Genomic DNA, 24,226 nt, shown 5'->3' with positions numbered 1-24,226 from the left:
AAACCGAAAAATACTGACTTCTTCTTTGACAATAGGTCAGTTATTTTGAATGGAGATTGTCTTAGTCAGCTTGGGCTGCCATAAAAAAATACAATAGGCTGGGTGCCTTAAACAAGAAACATTTATTTCTCACAGTTCCAGCGGCTGGACGTCCCAGATCAAGGTGCTGGCAGGGCTGGGTTCTGGTGAGGACTCTCTTCTGGTTGACAGACGGCCACCTTCTCACTGTGTCCTCACGTGATGGACAGAGAAAGCTTGCTCCCTGGGGCCTCTTCTTATAAGGACACTAATCCCACCCTCATGACCGCACCTAACCTTAATCACCACCCTACCCCATGCTCCCCCGCCAAGGCCCCATCTCCAAATACCATCCCACTGCGGGCTAGAGCTTCAATATATGAATTTTTGAGAAGTCACAAAATTCACTCTATAAAGAAGATTATAAACACAAACCTTTATAATGATTGTCTTTTAAAAATGATCATTCTGTGTCTTTACCATGTTCTGGGGTTCCACTTTTGCTGTTTACACCGGACCTCCCAAGAAGGGCACTTCAAGCTTAACTTGTGCCTTTTTCTTCTCTCCTGTATCAGTCAGCACTGTTTCTTTCTTCTAAGTAGCACTGAAATCCTTTATCTGCCGGAAAACCTTTACCTCCACTCTTATTTGTACTGAAATTCAACTTTTAAAAGTGCAGTTAATCTTAAGGGAAACTTGCAGAGGGGAGGAACCTCGTTATGCAAAATGGACAGTCACCCAGCAAAAGAAGACTGGTTTTCACTTTTAATCTTTGATTTTGTGTTTATATGACAATTAGAGGATCTTCTCCCTTTAGTGTGTGTGTGTGTGTGTGTGTGTGTGTGTGTGTGTGTGGTTTATTTTACTTCCCTAACATGGAATTTACATCATCTATGGTTAAACTTTAAAGTTGATTAATACTGGGAATTCCCTGGTGGTCCAGTGGTTAGGACTCCGCTTTCACTGCCGAGGGCTGGGGTGGGAGAACTAAGATCCCGCAAGCCGCGCAGTGCGGCCCCAAAAAAATGTTGATTACTATTACCTTTAAATGTATTCAAAATCACTTCTTGTTTTATCCACTTTAACCTGGCATTGATTCCTATTGACATAGATCTGGATGTTACAAAAATAATTATTGTCCTGCCTTATTCATTTCTTCCTCATTTTCACTATCTTATTATTTCTAGTTTTTCTAATGATTCGGACAAACCCTTGAATAATGTCCATAAATCTCTATCACTGTACGTCATCTTCGCAATGTCCACTTACTTCCTCTGTGAAGAGGGATAATGAGACGTATTTCCACTTCTACCTGACACTCTCTCCATCCACTTCTACTCTGGATTAATGGAATGACTGCTCTACTTTGCATTTGTGTAACAAATAAATTATGTATGACAAACACCTGCCTCAGTGCTTTATACCATTCACAATATGTTGAATTGGGATTTAATATTCATACACTTGACTGGCTGGATTTGGATTCCCTTTTTCTTTTAAGAAGGGCTCCTTTATGTTTTCCAGGGTCTCCTATGTTTGGAAATATCTTTCTCTGACATTTACTGTTGAATGATGATAGCTCAGAATACAAAATGTTTCCATCTCTGTGACTTGCCCCAGGATCTTTGAAGCATTGTTACCTTGTAGGTCACTCTATCACTGATAAAAAGTCTTGCATCTGTAATCCCTTATCACATGATTGAGTTATGCATAAATTCAGCTTGTTTTCTGTCCTGACGCTGCTATCACTTTTTGATCTAATATATTTTGAATTTGAGTTCTTTATTTCATGTAGCTTAGAATACAGAAGTCTAACCTCCAGGTCTAACTCCTTTAAGTTTTTCTGCTCTGTTGTTGTCAATGTTCATTTCATTTTTTATAACATCCTTGTTTTTCTCTCCAACACATTGTAAATCAACTATACTTCAAAAAAACTTTTTAAAATAATGTTTTAAAAGAACGATTTTAAAGAATCTTGGTGACCATGGCAGATGGAAAAATCTTAGAAGTTGAGTGAGATTTAAAGTAGAATAAAATAAAAATATAAATTGTTAAAAAAACAAAAAACAAAAACAAAACCCTGTTCTTCCTGAGACCTTGTTGTGGCTGATGATGGGGTCTTCTGCTTCTTCATCTCTCACTCCCCCGACCCTCTCTCAGAGAAAGGCACTTCTTGTGCCTGATGCAGTGTTCTGGGATGTAAAATAATACTCCAGGGGCTTCCCTGGTGGCGCAGTGGTTGAGAGTCTGCGTGCTAATGCAGGGGACGTGGGTTCGAGCCCTGGTCTGGGAGGGTCCCGCGTGCCGCGGAGCAACTGGGCCCGTGAGCCACAACTACTGAGCCTGCGTGTCTGGAGCCTGTGCTCCGCAACGGGAGAGGCCGCGATAGTGAGAGGCCCGCGCACCGCGATGAAGAGTGGCCCCCGCTTGCTGCAACTGGAGAAAGCCCTCGCACGGAAACGAAGACCCAACACAGCCAAAAATAAATTAATTAATTTAAAAAAAAAAAAGGAATTGTGTAAAAAATAATACTCCAGGTGATTCATCAACACAGAGAGAATGATTCAAGGCACGAGTGTTGATGGAGCCCGTTTTAATGAAGGCACCATAGACCATATGTAGGACATTGGATCCTTCCCTATCTCATTCCTATTTCTTTTATGGGTGGAAAACATACCAGGTATTTCCAGCCAACATAGGGTACTCTGAATTGAGACAGATTGCAGATTGGCACAGTGGGAGTGATTACAACATTCATTTTTAACAACTTCACCTCTTCCATGACCAGCTGTTTCCTCAGAAGGAATTGTTCCTCGGGGAACATGGTATGGGGACAGAACATAAAGAACGTCGGTAGGAAATATGGAGAGTGGTGACACCTTATTTTATGTGCTTGACAAACACAAGGCCGGGTCCTCAGCCTGGCCTGTCTATCCGTCTTGTGATCAGATTGTCGAGCTCGGAGGCGAGCCTCCTGGGAAATAAGTCTATGCTACAAATCACGCCCTTTCTGCCTTTTTACTATTCTCAAGGGTGGCAAAGGGCTTGGAGAACCCTTTCAATCACTCTTGTTCCACACTGTGTCTCAATTTTATATTCTGCATGACTTCAGGGGGAAGAAAGGTGGTTAAAAGTTACAAATGTGTTCCTAAGAAAACAGGAATAAAACTTTCAGTTAAAAAAAAGAAATACATTGGAGTTAACGTGCTGTGCTGTATTTTAATGAAATATTATATAACTTAAAAGAGGAACCATCTATTATCATTTGGCAAAGGTTATTAGACACTGTAGAACACGTCTTCTGCCTTCTATAATACACATGCCTATGTGGTTAGTCCTACCACATACTGAGTAGGTGAATGGGCTGTGCGTCCTGGCATTGTACAGGCAACTGACCAGAGTGTTCTCAAAAAGCATTTGTAAACCTTGTTCTTACTAGTCGTTCAATGTGCTCTCACTGCTGATTTTCTCTGAAATCCATCTTATCCTAGGGATAAGTGACATCCGTCCCTGTTTACATAAAATAGTGGAAAAATCCACACCCATTTTATGTTATTTTATTTTTTTCACACCTTTACTGGAGTATAATTGCTTTACAATGGTGTGTTAGTTTCTGCTGTACAACAAAGTGGATCAGCTATACGTATACATATGTCCCCATATCTCCTCCCTCTTGCGTCTCCCTCCCACCCTCCCTATCCCACCCCTCTAGGTGGTCACAAAGCACCGAGCTGATCTCCCTGTGCTATGCGGCTGCTTCCCACTAGCTATCTATTTTACATTTGGTAGTGTATATATGTCCATGCCACTCTCTCACTTTGTCCCAGCTTACCCTTCCCCCTCCCCGTGTCCTCAAGTCCATTCTCTACGTCTGCGTCTTTATTCTTGCCCTGCCCCTAGGTTCATCAGTACCGTTTTTTTAGATTCCATATATATACGTTCGCATACGGTATTTGTTTTTCTCTTTCTGACTCACTTCACTCTGTATGACAGACTCTAGGTCCATCCACCTCACTACAAATAACTCAATTTCGTTTCTTTTTATGGCTGAGTAATATTCCACTGTATATATGTGCCACATCTTCTTTATCCATTCATCTGTCGATGGACACTTAGGTTGCTTCCATCTCCTGGCTATTGTAAGCAGTGCTGCAGTGAACATTGTGGTACATGACTCTTTTTGAATTATGGTTTTCTCAGGGTATATGCCCAGTATCCACACCATTTTTTTCAGCAGAAAATTCCGAGGAAAATGTACATGTCAATTACACAAATGGCCTCTTATCAAAATTGTAATAGATGTGGGTATACACGTTCACATAGAGTGGTGATGGATGGTCCACTGTTCATTATTAAGATAATGCAGGGGGAAAAGTTAAGTGTTGGGAGCTAGGGTTCTCATAGTGGAAGGAGAAATCCAAGGGTAGAAGCATAAGGTCCATATGGGAATGGCTTGAAATTGAAGATATCATTGTAAAATAATGATTTCTAAAGTACACGTATGCAAGTAAATGTGTGTATGTGCTTGCGTGGGTGTGTGTAACTATGGGCATGTGGAGATTAATGCATACATACATACATTGCCTATGTCTATTCACTCAAAGAGCCAAGGAGCAAGACCCCCAGTAGCAATGAGCCAACCTTGTGCCCAGACGTTACTTTCTAATACTATCAATCCTCACTCAAGGAACCGGATCTTACAGATACGGCTGGTTGCATGGCTGGGAGATGTTAAGATGAACCTGGAATATCTCCAACGGCCAAAAAGTAAGAAAGTGCTCAAAAATAGTAGAAGAACTTCTCAGAAGGACATAGAAGCTGTAATAAAGGAGCTCCCATTCTGGGAAAATTTGAGCACCAAATAAAACAAGTATAGTAGTAGATTATGAACACTTGAAAAAATAGCAGTGTTTGTATGTATGACTGTGTGTGTGTATATATATATAGACACAGTCATATTTACGTGCATGCATATATCCATATATAATGTGTATATATACAATTGTGTAAAAAACGTGTGTGTGTGTGTGTGCAACATCCATCATTCAACATCTTTTCTGGAGCTGCATTTGCAACAGGGTCAAGATAGGCAAGACTTATCCCACTCCTGGGCATATATCGGAATAAAACTGTAATTCGAAAAGATACATGTACCCTAATGTTCACAGGAGCACTATTTACAATAGCCAGGACATGGAAGCAACCTAAATGTCCTTCGACAGTTGAAGGGATAAAGAAGATGTGGCACATATATACAATGGAATACTACTCAGCCATAAAAAAGAATGAAATAATGCCATTTGCGGCAACATGGATGGACCTAGAGATGATCACACTAAGTGAAGTAAGTCAGAAGGAGAAAGACAAATATCATGTGATATCACTTATATGTGGAATCTAAAATATGACACAAGTGAACTTATCTGCAAAAGAGAAACAGACTCACAGACAGAGAACAGACTTGTGGTTGCCAAGGGGGAGGAGGGGAGGGACAAATTAGGAATTTGGGATTAACAGATACAAGCTACTATATATAAAATAGATAAATAACAAGGCCCTACTGTAGAGCACAGGGAACTACATTCAATATCCTGTGATAAATCATCATGGAAAAGAATATGGAAAAGACTATATATACATAAATATGTATTTAACTGAATCACTTTGCTGTGTACCAGAAATTAACACAACATTGTAAATCAACTATACTTCAATAAAATACATTAAAAAAAAAAAGATAAGTGAGGCTTGTGCCCTTATGGGTGGCATTCTTGTGGATTTTAACCATAAAATGCACAAGAAAATAAAGAAAAGCTTAAACATGTAACTTGACAAAGTCATAAATTTTGCCAAGCACAGAGAGGGAGTGCTGAGCGAGGGATGTGTGAGGTCTCATTTAAATAGGATAGACAAGCGAAGGCTTTGGGAAGTAATTTATGTTGAGGCTTGAGTCAGGAAGAGAAGGCAACCTTTTGAAGGTGAGAGAAGCGTTGGAAAGAGCACGGAACCTGTGCAAGGGCTCCGCGGAGTCGCTGAACAAGGCTGGTTCTAGAAACACAAGTACAATGAGTGTGGCTTGGCTGGGAGATGCAGAGAGAACGAAGAAGATGACATAAAAGAAGAACCAACTCGTGTAGGACCAAAAGGAACTTCATCATCACAGAAATCAGAAGCCATTGCTGGATTTTCTGCAGAGAGAACAATAATCAGGTTCACATTTTTACCTCCTCTTCACAATTTGAGAGGCAATTTTTATCTTTTTTTTTTTTTTGCATGTGGACCATTTTTTAAAGTCTTTATTGAATTTGTTACAATATTGCTTCTGTTTTATGTTTTACTTTTTTGGCCGAGAGGCACGTGGGCTCTTAGCTCCCCGACCAGTGATCGAACCCGCACCCCCTGCATTGGAAGGCGAAGTTTTAACCACTGGACCGCCAGGGAAGTCCTGGCAATTTTTATTTTTCACATAAGGCAAGTAGCATGTGTTCTACTGATATGTTATTTTGTCATTATTATCCTTTCCATCTGTGAAGCAGATTCCTCACGTGTCATACATAGGTTTGAATTTCAAGGTACAATGTAACGTCAGTTACTGAAAACATACTATGACAACTAATCAGAAATATACAAAATTACTTACATTATAAAAGAGTTAGGGCTTCCCTGGTGGTGCAGTAGTTAAGAATCCACCTGCCAATGCAGCGGACACAGGTTCGAGCCCTGGTCCGGGAAGATCCCACATTGCCGCGGAGCAACTAAGCCCGTGCGCCACAACTACTGAGCCTGCGCTCTAGAGCCCTCGAGCCACAACTACTGAGCCTGCGCACCTAGAGCCCGTGCTCCACAACAAGAGAAGCCACCGCAATGAGAAGCCCACACACTGCAACGAAGAGTAGCCCCCGCTCGCCACAACTAGAGAAAGCCCGCGCGCAGCAACGAAGACCCAATGCAACCAAAAATAAATAAATAAAAATTTTAAAAAAGAATAAAAGAGTTAGCATGTAAAGGAATCTTATTAAAGGCGTAACTGATCAATGCTTTTTGCTAACAGATGACCCACGCTTGAACCATTTTGTTCAGAAATTAGCTTCCGCTATAGTGTATAAAACCGTAATAATGATCTCTGCAGAAGTCGGACACTCAGGAAAAGAGAATTTGTTTCTCAGTACTTATTCAGATACTTCGATGATTCAAACGAGTTATCTATCATTTCTTCCTTGACAATAGATGCACCGAGGGGCTAGCTTAACTACCTTAGCCAAACAATGTATCCCTCAAGACAAGCAAAGAATTGCCATATTTCATCCTAATTTGGAGATTTAAGATGGTACATAACATGCTTATCAGCCAGTCTTCTTGCCTTCTCTCCCTGGGAATCCACATTTACAAGGTGTTATACACAAGGAAATCTCCATAGATCAAGTAATTACTGTTTTCTTTTCATTCATAAGTAAAGGTACCTACAGAAATAATTACAGAGATATATTTCAGAGTAAAAACTATTATTTGTGTGGCTTGTTGGCTGTTTATCCACGATGGATTTAAGCAACCCAACTAGCATCAACTCTATCATTTGTAGAGGAAAGTGAGTACAATTTGGAAAAATAAGAAAAGAAACCACTATGGAAACTAAGATGGAAAACTGAGAACTTTTATACCTTGTTCAGAAGCAGTAGAAAATTATTCCATTTTTCGATTTCTTAGTCACGAGAAATAACCAAATCTATTTTTCCAACAGCAGCACAGCCTGTAATCATTTGTTAGGTAACAACACTGAAGTCCTCGTGATTGAAACAGAAAAGCACCTAAACTTTATCTCTCCTAATCGCCTATCAATTCCTGTTCCGTTTGAAGTTTGCAAACATTACAGATGGAGACCCCGACCCATTTTCTCTCGGAAGGAGAGGTGTTTGAGAAGTTCCATTTCTGGGACTTCTAAAAATAAACGTCCAGAGTACCCACATTGTGTTTAGAGAGATGAAACTTCAACCTTGATGGGGCAATGGTTAGATTCCTGAGGTACGAAATATAATTTTGATGAAGGTACATGCTTGAGTAAAAGTCTATCATAAACAGAGGTGGGCAGTAAATGTTCTTAAATCACTACATCTGTATTGATTTTAAACTGTCCTTCATGGACAGTATATAAAATTCTAAGCTAAAGATATGTCTTCTGACATTGTGAAGGGATCACGTGTCTGTCTTCTGCTTTCAATATCTCAGTAATTCTCCTTATACAGAATGCTTTTCCCACTCTTGTCTGTAGATACTTAGACGTTCCTCAACTTTTGAAGTCTTCAGTAGCTTTAGTATTTAATAAAGGTCTTCTTCCCCACCTCCCTCTTCTTTCTCCACCTCTATCTTGTTATTTTTTTCCTCCCTCCCCTTCTCCCTCTAAAAATTCAATCTTAAAATTTAACATTTTTTTTCTGGACATAGAAAGTTTTTCTCCTCATCTTTCATTAATATTTTCTGTACTTGTTTTCTCTATTAAGACAGATATTTGACTTCCTGAATCTGCCTTCTTTCTCTTATCATTTTCCCCAACTTTTTTTTTTTTAATTAATTAATTAATTTATTTATTTATGGCTGCATTGGGTCTTTGTTGCTGCGCGCGGGCTTTCTCTAGTTGCGGCGAGCAGGGGCTACTCTTCATTGAGGTGCACGGGCTTCTCATTGTGGTGGCTTCTCTTTTGTGGAGCACGGGCTCTAGGTGCACGGGCTTCAGTAGTTGTGGCACGCGGGCTCAGTAGTTGTGGCTCGTGGGCTCTAGAGCGCAGGCTCAGTAGTTGTGGCGCACGGGCTTAGTTGCTCCGCGGCATGTGGGATCTTCCCGGACCAGGGCTCGAACCCGTGTCCCCTGCATTGGCAGGCGGATTCTTAACCACTGCACCACCAGGGAAGCCCACTCGGTTTTTCTTAAGTGTACATATAGATGGAATAATGCTAAAAAGTCTCTTTACACACACAGATTTCAAACATAATGGATATGTATAATCCAACAATTTCCTATGTTGGGATATAAAAATAATGTTTCATATGATTAAAATTATTGAAAGTTTCTTTGTCACATCACAATATGATTTCAAAATTGGAGTCTACAATGAAATCAGTATTGTGTGGTCAAAACACTCATTCCATTTATACCTTAAATACTCATTTTACACATTCAAATGTAATTCTAGTTAGAAAGAAATAAAAACAAATGAATGCTTATTAGAGGTTCAAATGTATTGACATTTTACTTCTAATACTACTAAATTATGTCAAAATAGTAAAATTGTACACAAAAATAAAACTTTTATTTTGCTTTCTGTCTCTAGAAAATGAACACATTCTATTTAAAATCAAACATTTGTTAAATGTAGTGTTTTGTTCTACAAGAGGGTGTTTTGTTTTGGGAGTAGTGTTTAATGTGAGTGTACAGATGATAGACAGATGTGTAGATGGGTGGGTGGATAGAGGTAGATAGATAGACATTTATTTATTTGAAAATATTCAAGGTAAGCTAACATCAGATAATGACATAAATATATACAAAGAGTTCCCTTCGGGTTTTTATTGTGCTTCATGCGTTTCCCACAATTGTAACAAAGCTAAATGCACTGTAGAAGAGGTTCATACTTTTTGTATTGTTTATAAAAGTATGGAGACAACATACAAACCAGTTAGGAAAACTCTCCCCAAGAGGCCAGCCGTTCATGCAGTGTTTCTGTAAGTAACATTCTTTTTCCTTCAGCACCTCCAGTTTCTCTTCTCTGTATTTCCTTTTGCCTCTGGAGTATTGGTGTCACACGGCAGTAGGTTTTCCCAGAACCTTGTGATAAACTGAAGCGTTTTTCTCTGCCGCTATAATTAATCATGCTTCCACCTGGAATAATCATTGCCCTATTTACTGAGCATATGAGAAAATCCCATCATAATTAATATCAGAGGCTATGTTCCATTCGCATCATCCACCTTGCTGCAGATAAATGAGCACGTGGGAAGAGAAAGGAAGGTTAAGGTGGACCCTGCAGTTTGCCTGTGTTCCATTTCTGAATATTTGAAAGAAGAAGCATGTTTGCTATCACAATGTTTCTTGCATGCAGCCTATTGTCGCCTGCGCTCAGAACAGAAGTGAACCCAGCTGGCAGACAAAAATAGGGGCATCATCTAGCATTTCTTAAACATGTTTCTTAGAACCCATGCCATCACACAAACAGATAAGGTGACCCACGTCCAGGGTATGAAGACTTCGGAAACTTACTGCTCCATCCTAAATTTCTTTGGATATCATCATAAGTGCCTCTCCACTCGTAGAGCCATTGGAAGATGTCTTACTTTTTTGACGTGGACCTGCTTTCTAAACTTCTGCAGGACCCCGCCTCTCTTCTGCAGAAGGTGCTGGATTATGCGAATAAAACTACATCACGTCCTGTTAAGTCTGAATCTCCAATTATCACCAAATATATTTTTGTATACCTATGTCTCATGCACTAGTTGGAATGCACGTATATGAAGAGGGAGTTTGGTGTTTATTGGAAATTCAAATTTAACTGTCCACCCTCTATTTTATGAAACACTGTAAATTACATATAAGATAGAAAAGAAGTAATAATGTATTCTGATACAGAAAATCAGTTTATAGGCAGAGCTCTAGATATTTAATATGTGGTTTAATGCGTTACCTTTTTGTTGCTAAAACATAATTTTTCTTTATGTATTTGAGTATTTCCCTTCATTCTGGACATGACTTCTGCCTCTCTGCATATCTCTGTGTACATATAAATAAAATGTAAAAATATTAATGTGTATATACATGCATATATGTGTATAATTATATTATGTATTATATATGTGTATATATAGTATATATAGATACATGTCTATATATTACTTATATGAAATGACCATATTTGTAACTTAAAAAATGGTTAGATATTGCCTATGTCAGCAAATTTATAATTCATGTGATACAAAATACTACAGATATGTATGTCCACATATCCATGTGTCTGTGACCTATCCATCCCCCCATGTATCCATCCATCCGTCCACATCCGTCTCTTTTATATGTTTCCCTGTATCTTTAGATTCCTTCCCACAGGTGTTGACCCCAAAGACCACTCGTAATAAGCACCGGCAACCCAGAATCTGCAGCCCAGAGAAATTAACTTACACCCCATCCCAAATGCAAAGGACACCACGTCTTTGCATGATCCATGACCACTGTCTGCGTGCCCTGCTAAAACAGAATTTGTTCATTCATGTCTCAGTTCCTTTGTTGACTTATCAAGCATGGCTGAGCACCTCTTGTTTTCCACACCATGTAGGTGGTATTGAGGATAAGGAGCCCATTCTTTGCACTCAGAGAACTCACAAGCTAGAAGATGAGTGAGGAAAAAAATACCAGGTATTATAATAGGCGGTTTCATAGAAGTTTTGGAAATGACCTTCTAGAGGCAGCAAGAAGGATGGGATAAACGGACTCCTTGAACTTTCATGTTTGCTCAGGAGTCTTGAACAGACACATTTGATTAACTAGACCTCCTACTCTTATTTTAAGAAAAGAAGGAAATTAGGGATGTCCCTGGCAATCCAGTTGTTAAGGACTCAGCGCTTCCAGGGCAGGGGGCACAGGTTCGATCCCCAGTTGGGGAACTAAGATCCCACATGCTGCACGGTGCGGCCAAAAAGAAAGGAAATTAGAAAGAGAAGGAGCGGGGAGTGAGAAAAGACAGAGAAGGGAAAGGAAGCAGGTGGTGTGAAGGACAAATAGAGAGATTAAAGTAAAAATCCTCTAAAATATTTAATTCAACTCCAGTGTCATTTTAAGCAGATAACTAGCTTTTTCATCACTTTCCATCTCTATTTGTCCCTCTAACCCATGCGCTGGATATTTTATTCGTAACTGACCGTGAATGAGTAATATATAAAACAAAATAATTTAACCTTCTGAAAATGAGTATTGTTATGTAGAATCATGTAGTATTGTTTTACAATGCGTTATTTAAAAATCAGGTCCCGTTTTCTGAAATTGATTTTGCGTGTTCTTTTAAAATGTCTTAATTTCGTAAAATGTATATTTTAATCCATAAACAAGTGACTTGGTCTCTGGCCTGCATCCTCCCCGCCACCAAAAATGTACTTGGCACAAAAGAATGTTTTGCCCAAACACAACACTACATATATTTTTTTTTTTTCCTGTGACGCATTAGGAAAGAATAACTAAGATGCCACACACGTGAATAATGTGTATCTTTACGTGGCACTTGAAAGGGCCTCAGTGGTACGTGATGATCGTGTGTGTTTCTCAGAACAGCTCCCACTCACAATACACAAGCATGTAGCAAATTTAAAAAAAAAAGTTTGCATAACACTCTTCACATTGCCTTTCATTTGATATTCATGGAAATGGTGCTCAGAAATCATAGCACTTAAAAGACGCAGGGGTTCTCCCTCTTGATCCGCAGGATAATTTTTTTCCCTTTCTTCAACTTTAAATTGGATGGAAACTCATGGAAAGCATGCATAAAATCCACTCTACTCTGAATTTAGATCAGAAAGATAGTTTTTATATTCACGCTGTAGTTCATTTACTTGATTTGGAGCACGTGATCACGAAAGTATTTCTGAAAGGTTCTTGGCACTTCTCCCCTTGATGTCTAACATTTTCAGAATTATAATACCAGTTCCTTGAGTATATTTTGGAGAGGAATGAGAGGAAGATGTTTCTGTTAAAGGAGAAAGAACATCTGTAGGAGGAAAGGATTTCTTTATAAATTCTTAGAATGACTAAACCATCTTGTTTGAAATGTACGTAATTTCCAGCTAAAAAATAGTATTCAAGAAAATGTATAAACCAACAGTTGGCTAAGAAATGTCAAAGTGTGACCATGAATTAACTCACATATTGAAATTATTTTGCCCTCGTGTTCATTCTCACTTTGGTTCTATCTTACATCATGTGCCTTTATTTTCAAGTTACTTTTCTTTAAAAATGCTGTGTTCCCAGACAGAGGGAACAGACTTGTGGTTGCCACGGGGGAGGGGGGGTGGGGAGGGAGGGATGGATTACGAGTTTGGGATTAGCAGATGCGAATTATTATGTATAGAATGGATAGACAACAAGGTCCTACTGTAGAGCACAGGGAACTGTATTCAGTATCCTGTGATAAACCATCATGGAAAAGAAAAAAAAATGCTGTGTTCCAGCCATTTTCGAAATTTGACTGTTACCAAAACAAGCCCAGAAATTGTAATTTCTTTAACTAGTAAATGAAGACGATATAATCTGTTCTGCTTATTTTCATCAGAAAAGGAATATACACAGATATATATTATATATATAATACATAGGCACATGTGTAAAAATGGGCATACTATAAATATACATATATATTTAAAGGAAATTTTAGAACCATGAATATATATGCACATGCAAGTTACTTTTATTCCTTGTTTTAATCTAAAATAAATCTCAACCATGACATGTCCTATTATATGCAGATGTTCCAGTTTTGAGTAATATTTCTTTCTGTGGTAGGACGAGAAGCACGAATCATTTTTAAGTACAAATATACAGTCTGATTTCACTTAAAATGGACCTAGTTTGTTTAATAGGCAGCACAGAAGGTGACTTGTGAGGGAAGGGGATCTTATTTGCTGCCTATAGAATCTGAGGCTGTTTGGTGGGGGGAGAAACCACAGTCCTGAGTTTGTAGAAACAGTATAAGAAAATAAGTAATAGTCAACACATATTAAGATACCTAGCGGATATTTTTTTTTTTTAATGAAAAATGTTGTAGCTGATGGTGGACCCACCCACGTATCTGTGGGAAATATTGGCTCATTTTCGGATTTCCAAACTTTTTCCGTAATGGGGCAGAGAGTCAACATTATCAGTTTTGTGAGCCATATGGTATCTGTCTCAACCACTCACCTCTGCTTTTGTAGCATGAAACCAACCACAGAAAATACACAAACGAATGGGTATGACTGTGTCTCAATAAAACTTTATTTATAAAAGCAGTTGGCAACAGGTGGGCGGTAGTTGTCTAGCCCCTGATCTAGATAGTTGTGGCCATTATTACAGCCTGTGGTTGAAATTGGGATGCCACCTCCCCAGAGATTCAGTACCAAGACTACATCATCGGCCTGACCTTGATTTCTTCCAGGCAGTGCTTGCGCATGGAAGGTTATAGACCAGTAAATAACTTCACAGTTACATTCAGGCACCTTGGAATAATCTATTTACTCAAAAATCAGATGACTCTTCTGGGTAAACAGGCTTCTTTTAAGTTTAATTGATCGTTCAAAGGGGTGAACTGTCTTGCTTATCATATCAACTCTTTACTCATCGAGAACTCATTCCAAAAAAAAATAAAAAATCAAAATGAAAGAATATTAAAAAAAAAAATTAAAAAAAGACTCATTCCAAAGCCCTCCAATGCGAACCAGCCCCAAACTATTGTACACAACCTTTGTCCACATTCAGACACCCACACCCAAAGGCCCAACTTAAAGCTCCAGAATTCAGACCTCCAAATGCTATTGATATTTTCTGTTGACCGCCCCGTTTAAAAATATTCCCCAAACTCTCTGATTGGGGGTCTCCCTCTTCTGGGCTTGACCAACACGTTATTCTGAGCAGCCTCTCTTCAGGACTGGATGTAGGCACGGAGAATAAATATTTGTTCCAAATGAAGTTTTGTAGTTTTCATAGTTTCCCATAGCTCCAGGGAGACAGCTAGTCTTCTGCCTTTAGGGGGAAAAAGTCAGAAAAAGAGGACTGTATTCCAGCCCTTGTCTTCTGAAGACATGTTCAGTTTACTGGTTGTTCCAAATCAGAAGAACCGAGGCTTCTCTGGGGTTCTTGCCATCCTCTGAGCTGGATTCATGATGAATAACTTTTCTGAGTGCATTTTAATTGAAAAGTATTCATGGTCTATCCTTAACCGAATTCCTTTGAGGAAAGATTTACATGTTTAATAATGAGGCTTAGAGTAGCAGAAGTTGGCATCCTACGGCTCCATTTGGTCCACCACTTATATTTGTAAATAAAGTTTTATCAAAACACAGACATCTGTTCACAGATTCTCTAAGGCTGCTTCCATGCTACACTGGCAGAGCTGACAGGCATGACAGAAGAGCTGAAAGTGGCCTGAAAAGCTGAAAATATCCACCTCTACAGAAGAGAGGTAGCTGACCCCTGGCCTACAGAAGTTACCTTGCTTACCAAAACCCGGAAGACAGCTAAGAAGTTCATGACCCTAATATTCACTCTTTGAAATGCCCTTGGTCTCTCCCCTTCTCCCCAACTCCTAGTAACGTCTGGGATATGAACGGTTTGCAGAATAGCATGTTTTTAGCACCTTATTAAAATGGTCCTGGTTCACCATTTCCAAATCTCCCTACATTTTGTTATTACAAGTTAAGAATTCGTCTCTAAATTCTGTTAACTTTGGATATGAAATAAGCTGTATCCCACTGCCGTAAATGATAACCTCTTTTTTTTTTTATGGCATGTCAAGTTTTTCCTAAAGACATGTGGGTGTTGAGTGGTGTGCAGGAAATGGATGAGAACGGAAATTTCATGTCAACTGTTTCTCAAGGCCAGCACACTGGAAATAAAGATAGATTTTAAATTGATATCAATTCACCAATTCTATTCATGGAATTCTCTAAGATCCTGTATAGACGAAAATAGAACAGAAAATGTAAGGTGTATGCACCTCCCTGAAAGTACTCAAAAGTACATGTACAGCTTTTTAAAAGGAAAGCAAAATGTGAGATTTTAACAAAGTCACACTTCCCCTTATTTGCTGGGGTATCTTCCACCCCACAATCCCTAAATAAATGCATATTTCTGTACACTTGGAGTCTCTGCTTCTCTGAAACTCATAAAGAAAATCCTATATAATTTTAAATATAGTTACAAAGCTCATGCTTTTAAAGGGCACATTATTATCCATATCATAGGTTTCATATAATCCATATAATTTTTCCAGAAAAATCCCAAATTTTTAAGGACAGAACTTGCACCATGTAATTAAATACTGTATACTGTTTCATCAGTGAATTGCAACATTATAATAATAAATTTTTCTTATCAAACATAGATTAAAATAATGCAACTTGAAATCAATACAAAGTTAACTATTCTCAAAGCAGGTGCTATGTTTTTAATACAAGAGAACACCATACATTTAGAGATTTGTTTCAAAATTAGATTTTTGCCATGGATGACATTGTATTAATCTAATTCCTTTGCTACTTCTGTTTCCTGGCATCTAGAAGTGGTCGAATGTCTTTGGCAGCCACTGTACTTCCTGACGTGAAGCTAATTGTGGGTTCTACCCTAAACAGTAGTCATTAGAGGCCCCATCTCATTGAAAATATCCTGAAAATTCCCCTTGAGAAACAGATTCCTATTTTCTGCTCAACAGCACAGACTGGGTTTTCAAACAGCCTTAACATGGGCAAGGACATGCTGCTTTGATCTCCTATAAATGTATCTACTTCCTTTTTTTTTAAGTGTCTGACATCCTGATTTGATCTCTTCTAAATTTATCTGCGTCCCTTTTTTAAAGTATCTGGACCGTTTGATCCAGATTCAACCCTCAAGCTTTTGAGTGTATGGTTGGTATAGGGTATTATGTAGGGCACCCCTAACTCAGAAGGAAAAACATCCGTGGATTCCCCGGCAGTACGCTCAGAATATATTCCTAATTGCTAAAGGAAATATGTTATCCAAATTCAGCTGAGAAGAAAGGAGAGAAATTCGCCGAGAAGCAGACCACCAGAGACAACTACTGCTAACATCTTACAGGAAGGACTTCATTCCAGGCTCTCTGTGTCTCCTCCCCGGCTGATAGGGTAGCGCGATTGCATAAATAGCCCTGAGAGTGAGTTGCTGATGGTTTTCCATTTCTTCTCCTCCAAGTGTTTCTCCATCTTTTGAAGGGGAGCTGAGTCCGTGATTGGCATCGGGCATTGGGATATCTGCAGACACGTGACGTTAACGCTGACTTGGACAGGCCCTTCTGTGCTTTCGCACGTCCCCTGGATGCCACTGCCGCCCGGCCTCGCGTCCTGGGTCAGAGCTCAGCTCTCCCGGCTGAGGCCGCGCTGGACCCGCCAGCCGCCGGACAGCCTACCGGCCAGCCTCACACGCACGAGGGAATCTGGACCGAGATCCGCTCGCGTGGCCAGGATAAGCAGAACACATGCAAACGGCCGTGGTGTTGACTGAAGTCACTAAATTTGGGGGAATTTGTTTTGGAGCAACTGCTCACAGATCCCATTCCGCTAATACTGCATGGCCTTTACCTTGTGTACAACTGTATACCCTCCATAGCCACTGAAATGTCCCTTTATACCACCAAAATGTTACTTAAATTTCTCTGTGTAATAAACATTATCATGGGCTTCCTGGTGGCACAGTGGTTGAGAATCTGCCTGCCAACGCAGGGGACACGGGTTCGAGCCCCGGTCTGGGAAGATCCCACCTGCCGCGGAGCAAACTGGGCCCGTGAGCCACAACTACTGAGCCTGCGCGTCTGGAAGCCTGTGCTCCGCAACAAGGGAGGCCGCGATAGTGAGAGGCCCGCGCACCGCGATGGAAGAGTGGGCCCCCGCTGACGCAACTAGAGAAAGCCCTCGCACAGAAACGAAGACCAACACAGCCAAAAATAAATAAATAAATCTAAAAATTTTATTAAAAAAAATTTTTTTAATTTAAAAAAGAAAAAAGAAATAACAAGATGTGGAAAAAGATCTGGGCTCAGATCTGCTCATTAAAAAGAAACAAAGGGTCTTCCGTGGTAGCGCAGTGGTTGAGAGTCTGCCTGCCAGTGCAGGGGACACGGGTTCGAGCGTGGTCTGGGAGGATCCCGCATGTCGGGAGCAACTGGGCCCGTGAGCCACAATTACTGAGCCTGAGCGGCGGAGGCCTCTGCTCTGCAGCAAGAGAGGCCGCGATAGTGAGAGGCCCACGCACCGCGATGAAGCGTGGCCCCCCACTTGCCGCAGCTGGCGAGGGCCCTCGCACAGAAGCGAAGACCCAACACAGCCAAAAATAACATAATAAATAAATAATAAATAAAACTTAAAAAAAAAAAAAAGAAACAAAAAACAAAAACATCATAACAAACAGTTCCCAGTGTGGGATATGTGGGTTTCTCAGGATACTCTCAGAGATTACAAAACAAGGTAACGACTTTCTTCGCTGATACGTGCAGTGCACGTGTGTGTGGTGTGTGTGTGTGCGCGCGTGTGTGTGCGTGCACACATGTAGAAGCAAATTCATACCTACGTGCTAACAAAAGCCTACATTATTAGTAGCCAAAACACTTGTTTCCCTCAGCACTTCAAAAGCTGTTACTCCAGTGTGTTCTAGCTTTGCAATGATAGAAAACTGTCGTTATTCTTATCTTTGTTCCTTGTATATTATACATTTCTGTGGCTCCTACTAAGATTTTATTTTTATCACAGGTCTTGAGTGAATGGATTACAATATTCCTTGGTGTGCTTTTCATGTTTCTTCTGCTTCAGAATCATTGAGTATCTTGTATCTCTAGTTTATCATTTTTAGCCAAGTTTTTAAAAATAGACTTTATTTCTTCAAATGTAGATGTTTTCTTTCTCCTTTTCACTGTCCCCTTCTTTTCAGACTCCAAACATGGGTAAATTTAGGCACTGGAAATTGTTCCATAACCCACTGATACTATTTTTTATTTTTAAAAATTTTCATTAATGTGTATTACAAATTCAAAAGTCTTTCCTTCTGCAGTGTTTAATTGGCTGTTAATCCCATCCAGTTTTTTTTTTTTTTTTCAGATATTACATGTTTCCTTTCTGAGTCTGATTATTTGTCTCTTTTTTCGTATCATTCACATCTCTCCTCTCAACATCATCAACCTTCTGGTTCCAGCTGGTCTGGGGTCTACGTGCTCGTGGTCAGCATGTAGTTAGTTAACTTCTTTCACCTGGTGGGGTTTCAGTCTCTGCAAAACAGCTCAGAGGATGTGGTTCAGAATATTATCTGCCCTTGAGGAGGAACTAACGGTCCTTGGCTTTGTTTAATGGTTAAACTATTACTATTTTGTCTTGCTTGTTTTCCTTTCTCTCTGCGTTTTCTCACTTCTTCTATTAAATGCATTCTTTTTTTTTTAATTTTTATTTATTTATTTATTTATTTATTTATTTATTTTTAAAAATGCATTCTTTGAAACTCAGGGAAGGCGGAGATGGCTACAGTTTTCTACAGACAAGAGGCAGGTGGAGGGCATGGGGAGGGGGGTCTTTCCCAGGAAGGTCCCAAAGGGTCCTGCTTGGGTACAGGAGAGTAAACCCAGTCCTAGGAAGTCCATCCTGTTTGGTAGCAGAATTGTGGCTATTGAAGGTAATTTGGAGTGTTACGTAGAATTTTTATTCTGATCCCAGTATTTTTGGGGGGAGGTGATTTTGACTAGCTAACAGGCGTATAGAAAAGGCTGCTTTTTGCTGGGAATTTCCTGAATGATACAGATTGGTTTCTAAAATTGCTAGTTCAATTGGACCCTTCTCTGTGAGTCTAGGGAAGCTGAGTTCCTTCAAATTATGGTTTTTAATTGGGGGGGGGGGGAGAAATAATTGAGGGTAGGATTGTGTGTTCTTCAGTATTTTTTTTTTTGCATGGTTCTAGAAGTCCCTTTCTTTCTTCCATTTCCCTTTACCCCCGTGCTCAGAAGATAGCACTTCACTCCTTTTTTCAGCTGACTTCTTCCCAAGAATTGATGCTTTTTCAAGACTGCCATCTTAAACCGTGTAAATCTTCCACCTCCATCCCTGTAACCAGAAGTCGGATATTTTAGACCCTTTATGAATGTTTTCGCAGTTGGTGTGGATTTCTTATTTTTAGGAGGACATTAGGTCAATCTTTGCTTGTTACTTCTGTTCTCGTTTCCTTGCATTGTGTCTAGAACCCCTAGTTGTCCGCAAAACATATTTTTGGAGATATTATGGGAGCTTAAGAAATAGATCTTTGGGATATTGTTTTCTGGGTTTGTTTGTTTGTTGTATTTTTCTTCTTACAGATTGTTTGAAGTTTATACCCTTCTCTCACTTGGTTAAGTGGCAGGCATGGGTTTTGGTGAATTTTATTTGGGGTTTTTATTTGGGCTATTGTTTTTAGACTCTACATTTTTTTGGAGGCCGAGTTCAGAGATACAGATTAAGGTGATCATCATTACATTGGTTTCCTCCAATTATTTTTTTAAGACTAGTCCAGTTTGGTAACCTATAAAGCATATCTATTTCAGTGTTGCTTTGCGATTACAGAAATGCTTCCATTAGCTCTTTCAGACATTTGGTGTTCTCAGAAATCCTTCAGTTGTAATCAATCGACTTCTAATATGCCTTGTTGGGATGTCTGATTTTTTTACCTTCGTAATAGCTGAAAACTGATACAACTACAGCTAACCTATGCTATAGATAATAGTTATCTAGTAACAGAATATTTCCTATGAGCTTTTCTTACAACTGAATAATGAAACGCACCCATGTTTAACAGTCCTGCAAAATAGACTTATCAAATATTCATTTTCTCATAGAGATGAGTTGGCAAAACTTCTAAACATTTTGCTAAATTTCTAACATTTTACTGTTACAATTTTTTCTCTACCCTATTTGAATCCTGAACATTTTTGAACCACAGGGACTTTTTCATTCAAACATTGATCGTTAAGGGATGTAATGTATAATGATTTCTGAGGAGTCTTAAGCGTCCACAGATGCATGTCCTTTGCAATTCAGAAAGGACCCCACTGAGTATGATATTCTGAATGATACTGTGACCATTTCATCTCCCTGCCTCTCAGTTCATATGTACGCCCTGCAAACAACCTCTATTGTTAGGGATTTTTAAATGGTTATGATAACCGAACATATTTAAGACTCACATCCTGCATACAGAATTAAAAAAACATATCACATTTTTTTTCCGTGGGCTTTTGGAGAGAGTTGCTGAACTGGTGGAAAAGTTCAAACATTCAAGAACTCCTTCCATCCAGTGTCAGTAATTTGCATGATTGCGTATAATGGCTTTTTGGCAATATTTGTGTAAGGCAAATAGGAATACAGTTTTGGATTGCTAGCTGGGTTAATGTCTTCTGGGTATTCCCCGCAGAGAGCCAAAGGCAAGCGTGTTAAGCGCTGTTTCTATTTAAGGAGGTATCTGAACGCCCTGCATCTCCTACTGCACTTCCAAATGAAACGATTTTATAACCTTTAGAAAGGGTTTTGCTTTTGTCGTTGCCTGTTTTATAGGAGTAAACACGCTGATACTCTAAAACAACCACAGGCTTAGCTTTTAAAACAGGGCTATGATTTAATGCTCCTTGATGTCAATTGAAACCAACATTTTATTTAGGAAATGTTCTGGAGGATTCACTCTTAAAAGGTATTAACCGTCGTTAACCCTTGTTTCTCAAAAAAAGGCAGTTATCCCTATTCCATTTGTGATTTAGCTCAATTTGTTTGCACAGGACTCCTTTTAAAGATGACTTCTCTGTTCCTGATTTCAAATTTCCAGTCTGGCAAAGTATGGAATGGAGCATCTGAGTCTAGACACCGTTTTCCCTCATCATTTGTCTACATAATATTGAAAAATTCACAGTGCATGCAAATCTTGGCTTCACAAGGCTTTCCTTTTCCCCCTGTGCTGTCTTTACATGAGGTACGTAAGAGGAAATCCTACAAAATGCGCCAGAATCACAAGTGTTAAAGTTAGCCTTAACTGCTGAAGAAGCTGCTTCTACAGTCGTGTGCTCTTTTTTTTTTTTTAATAACTTTATTTTGGCTGCGTTGGATCTTCGTTGCTGCATGCAGGCTTTCTCCAGTTGTGGCGAGCGGGGGCTACTCTTCGTTGTGGTGCGCAGGCTTATTGCGGTGGCTTCTCTTGTTGCGGAGCACGGGCTCTAGGCACGCGGGCTTCAGTAGTTGTGGCATGTGGGTTCAGTAGTTGTGGCTCGCGGGCTCTAGAGCACAGGCTCGGTAGTTGTGGCGCATGGGCTTAATTGCTCCGCGGCATGTGGGATCTTCCTGGACCAAGGCTCGAATCTGTGTCCCCTGCATTGGCAGGTGGATTCTTAACTACTGCGCCACCAGGGAAGCCCCATGTGCTTATTTTTTAATCACCAGAAATGGTGTTTAAAAAATGCTTTTGATGATGAAGATTTATCTAAAGTCTTATATTTTAAGAAAGAATTTATGAAACATATATTGTGATATTTATTTTGCAACATGCATATAAAGTGTGTATTATACATAAGTATATGTATGTATATATATACATATATATGTATGTGCATGTTTGTATATATTTCTGTGTAGATATATATGCCTTTTACATATACATATACACTTTATATATGTGCCTTTTGTGTGTATATTATATATAATATAGTTATTTACAAAGTATATTAATATTATATTTAATATAGTGTGCAATGTATATGAACAGTATTTATCATATAAAATAACTTACCATTTAATACATAGCATACTATTTAATATATAATATAATATCTCCTTCTGTGAAAGAAAAACCCAGATACATCTAAGAGCTTCACTTTTGCTGGATTCTAAGGAATTATGAGAGTTTAGAAATGTTATCCAGCAAATATTTACTCTTTTTCTGATGTTGAGACACATTTTCTGATACTGAATTTGGCCGTGCAACTTGCTTCGGCCAGTGGAATGTTAGTCAATGGGACAGCAGGACATTTCCCTGAAATGTGTTTGTGCCATGGGACTCTCTCTCTTTCCATTCTGCCGTTGTTAGGAAAGAATGTGCCATGGGTACGCCACTGTTTCACACAGCATTGGAGGTGCATGGAGCCATCTTGGAAATGACCTGCCTCTTGGGATCAAGCCGAAGTCTAGGGCAGCAGATCCACAGAAAATGAGTGGGAATAAGGAACTTCTTTGAAAAGCCACTCTATTTTGAGATGGCTTATAATACAGCCCTGTTATGGACTAAATGGGTATGGCTCCCCCCAGATTTCATGTGTTGAAGCTCCAACCCCTAGCGGGATAGTATTTGGAGGGGGATTAGGCTTAGATGAGGTCGTGAGGGTAGGGCAAGGCAGGTGAGCTTGCCTCGCTGGTGTTGGCAGGAACGTCTTCCAGAAGCAGAACCAAGGCCGACTCATTCTGTCCCGCCCACTCCTACACTCAACGCCCCCTGACGGGAGAATTACCGCTATTCCCACCAGCCACCCAAGCTGCCCTTTAGCTTCCCAAAGTTGTCCTCAAACATGTCTGCAGGATCGATCTCCATCTCATGAAGCCACCTCTCCAAATGTGTGCAAGTCTTGTTCTCAGCGAGTCATCGTCTGGGGTAGGGACTGAGTGCAGACCCAGGCAAAGCACACCATTAAAGGGTTCGGACTTGGCAACGCAGGTCTCTTCAGCCGTCTTCCTGGCTAAACCGTAAGCTAGCATGGCTTTGTTGGGACTTGTGTTTGATGTGAGCTTCGCCTCTTCTTCTCACCTCCCCTAAGATATCATATTTGATGCACTTGAGCAAGCTTACTATTTTTTTTTTAATTAATTTATTTTTGGCTGTGTTGGGTCTTCGTTTCTGTGCGAGGGCTTTCTCTAGTTGCGGCAAGTGGGGGCCACTCTTCGTTGCGGTGCGCGGGCCTCTCACTATCGCGGCCTCTCTTGTTGCGGAGCACAGGCTCCAGACGCGCAGGTTCAGTAATTGTGGCTCACGGGCGTAGTTGCTCTGCGGCATGTGGGATCTTCCCAGACCAGGGCTCGAACCCGTGTCCCCTGCATTAGCAGGCAGATTCTCAATCACTGCACCACCAGGGAAGCCCCACAAGCTTACTATTGATAAAAATAAATGTTCCTCACCATCATCAAGAATGCAGATCTATTTTTAGGACTTACGTTAGTATTATATTAAATATTAAATATTGTGTTTATCAAATACTAAACATTATATTTATTAAATATTAAATATTACACTATCATTAAATGTTATAATTATTTTATATGATAAATACTATTAATATAATTCAATATTATATTAAATATAACATTAATATAATATATAAATAACTATATATTATATATAATATACACAGAAAAGGCATATACATATATAAAGTGGATATATATATATATGGCATATATATCTATACAGGAAATATATATATATACATACATCAAATCG

The sequence above is a fragment of the Balaenoptera musculus genome, chromosome X (genome assembly GCF_009873245.2).
Source record: "Balaenoptera musculus isolate JJ_BM4_2016_0621 chromosome X, mBalMus1.pri.v3, whole genome shotgun sequence".
NCBI classification, from domain to species: Eukaryota; Metazoa; Chordata; class Mammalia; order Artiodactyla; family Balaenopteridae; genus Balaenoptera; species Balaenoptera musculus.
This window is presented reverse-complemented; position numbering follows the sequence as displayed.